Source organism: Arachis stenosperma, chromosome 6 (assembly GCF_014773155.1).
Source record: "Arachis stenosperma cultivar V10309 chromosome 6, arast.V10309.gnm1.PFL2, whole genome shotgun sequence".
NCBI lineage: Eukaryota > Viridiplantae > Streptophyta > Magnoliopsida > Fabales > Fabaceae > Arachis > Arachis stenosperma.
In genome coordinates, this window is record NC_080382.1 from 89,536,299 (window position 1) to 89,539,520 (window position 3,222).

The following is a 3,222-nucleotide window of genomic DNA, read 5'->3' on the forward strand; positions in this document are numbered from 1 at the left end:
AAAAATTAGATAAATAAAGTTGGGTTGCCTCCCAACAAGCGCTTCTTTAATGTCAATAGTTTGACAGTGGCTCTCATGGAGCCACAAGGTAATCAGGTCAATGTTGTATAGTGCCAACACCAAACTTAGAGTTTAGATATGGGATCTTAACACCAAACTTAGAGTTTGGTTGTGGCCTTCCAACACCAAACTTAAAGTTTGACTGTGGGGGCTTTTCTTGATTCTGAACTGAGAGAAGCTCTTCATGCTTACTCTCTTTTGTCATAGAGGGATGGCCATATGCCTTAAACACAAGGTAGTCCACATTCAATTGAAGGACTAATTCACCTCTGTTGACATCTATCACAGCTCCTGCTGTGGCTAGGAAAGGTCTTCCAAGGATGATGCAATCATCCTTTTCCTTCCTAGTGTCTAAGATTATGAAATCAGCAGGGATGTAAAGGCCTTCAACCTTTACTAACACGTCCTCTACTATTCCATAAGCTTGTCTCAATGACTTGTCTGCCAATTGTAATGAGAACAAGGCAGGTTGTACCTCAATGATCCCCAGCTTCTCCATTACAGAGAGTGGCATAAGATTTATCCCTGACCCTAGATCACACAGAGCTTTTGCAAAGGTCATGGTGCCTATGGTACAAGGTATTAAGAACTTGCCAGGATCTTGTTTCTTTTGAGGTAGAGTTTTCTGAATCCAAGAATCTAGTTCACTAATGAGCAAGGGAGGTTCACTTTCCCAAGTCTCATTACCAAACAACTTGGCATTCAGCTTCATGATAGCTCCTAAATATTGAGCAACTTGCTCTCCAGTTACGTCTTCATCCTCTTCAGAGAAAGAATAGTCTTCAGAGCTCATGAATAGCAGAAGGAGATTTAATAGAATCTCTATGGTCTCTATATGAGCCTCAGATTCCTTTGGATCCTTAATAGGAAACTCCTTCTTGCTTGAGGGACATCCTAGGAGGTCTTTCTCACTAGGATTTTCGTCCTTTTCCTCCCTTGTGCATTCGGCCACATTGATCACATCAATGGCCTTGCACTCTCCTTTTGGATTCTCTTCTGTATTACTTGGGAGAATACTGGGAGGAGTTTCAATGACTTTCTTACTCAGCTGACCCACTTGTGCCTCCAAATTTCTAATGGAGGATCTTGTTTCATTCATGAAACTGAAAGTGGCCTTTGACAGATCAGAGACTATATTGGCTAAATTAGATGTGTTTTGTTCAGAATTCTCTGTCTGTTGCTGAGAAGATGATGGATATGGCTTACTATTACTCAGCCTATTGCGTCCACCATTGTTGAGGCTTTTGTTGATCCTTCCATGAGAAATTTGGATGATTTCTCCATGATTAGTTATAGGTGTTACCATAAGGTTCACCCATGTAATTAACCTCTGCCATGGCAGGGTTCTCAGGATCATAAGCTTCTTCAGAAGCTGCCTCTTTAGTACTATTGGATGCATGTTGCCATCCATTCAGATTTTGAGAGATCATGTTGACCTGTTGAGTCAACACTTTGTTCTGAGCCAATATGGCATTCAGAGCATCAATTTCAAGAACTCCTTTCTTCTGAGGTATCCCATTATTCATAGAATTCCTCTCAGAAGTGTACATGAATTGGTTGTTTGCAACCATGTCAATGAGTTCTTGAGCCTCTTCAGGCATTTTCTTCAGGTGAATAGATCCACCTGCAGAATGGTCCAATGATATTTTCGAAAATTCAGAGAGACCATAATAGAATATATCTAATATGGTCCATTTTGAGAACATGTCAGATGGACATCTTTTGGTCAGTTGCTTGTATCTTTCCCAAGCTTCATAGAGGGATTCACCATCTTTTTGTTTAAAGGTTTGAACATCCACTCTTAGCTTGCTCAGCTTTTGAGGAGGAAAGAATTTATCCAAGAAGGCTGTGACCAGCTTATCCCAGGAGTCCAGGCTATCCTTAGGTTGTGAATCCAACCATATTCTAGCTCTATCTCTTACAGCAAAAGGGAAAAGCATGAGTCTGTAGATTTCAGGATCAACTTCATTCGTCTTTACAGTCTCACAGATCTGCAAGAACTCAGTTAAAAACTGATAAGGATCTTCAGATGGAAGTCCATAAAACTTGCAGTTTTGTTGCATTAAGGCAACTAGCTGAGGCTTAAGCTCAAAGTTGTTGGCTCCAATGGCAGGAATGGAGATGCTTCTTCCATCAAACTTGGACGTTGGCTTTGTGAAGTCACCAAGCATTCTCCTTGCATTATTATTATTTTCGGCTGCCATCTCCTTCTCTTGTTCGAAAATTTCTGAAAGGTTATTTCTGGATTGTTGTAATTTAGTTTCTCTTAATTTTCTCTTCAGAGTCCTTTCAGGTTCTGGATCAATTTCAACAAGAGTGCCTTTTTCCCTGTTCCTGCTCATATGAAAGAGAAGAAAACAAAAAAAGAAAGAGGAATCCTCTGTGTCACAGTATAGAGATTCCTTTATGTTAGTAGAAGAAGAAAGGGGAGAAGAATGTAGAAGAGGGGATTCGAATAATTAGATGGAGAGAGGTGAAGAGAAGTGTTAGTAATTAAATAATTAAATAGAAGAAGAAAAGAGAAGGGAAATTTCGAAAATAATTTTGAAAAAGAGGTTAGTAATTTTCGAAAAATTCAAGATAAAATATAATTGAAATTAAAATTTAAAACAATTAATTAATTAAAAAGAATTTTTGAAAAAGAGAGAGATATTTTCGAAAATTGAAGAGGGAAAAGTAGTTAGGTGGTTTTGAAAAAGATAAGAAACAAACAAAAAGTTAGTTAGTTGATTGAAAAAGATTTTAAAATCAAATTTGAAAAAGATAAGAAGATAAGAAGTTAGATAAGATATTTTGAAAAAGATTTAATTTTAAAAATGACTTGACTAACAAGAAACTACAAGATAAGATTCTAGAACTTAAAGATTGAACCTTTCTTAACAAGAAAGTAACAAACTTCAAATTTTTGAACCAATCACATTAATTGTTAGCTAATTTTCGAAAATTAGATGTAAAGATAAGAAAAATATTTTGAAAATATTTTGAAAAAGATTTTTGAAATTTTCGAAAAATAGAAAAAAAAATGAAAAAGATATGATTTTTGAAAAAGATTTTAAAAAGATAAGATTTTTAAAATTTGAAATTTTGACTTGACTTGTAAGAAATAACTAATTTTAAAAATTTTTGACCAAGTCAACCCAAAATTTCAAAAATTTGGAGGGA

General features: G+C 36.1%; 1 non-coding gene across 1 annotated transcript; it reads left to right on the plus strand.

Moving 5' to 3' along the window:
* Positions 1–1,764: 1,764 nt before the first annotated feature.
* Positions 1,765–1,868, plus strand: LOC130938515 (small nucleolar RNA R71). The gene has a single exon (XR_009069679.1). It is a non-coding gene; the product is annotated as a small nucleolar RNA R71 (small nucleolar RNA).
* Positions 1,869–3,222: the final 1,354 nt, after the last annotated feature.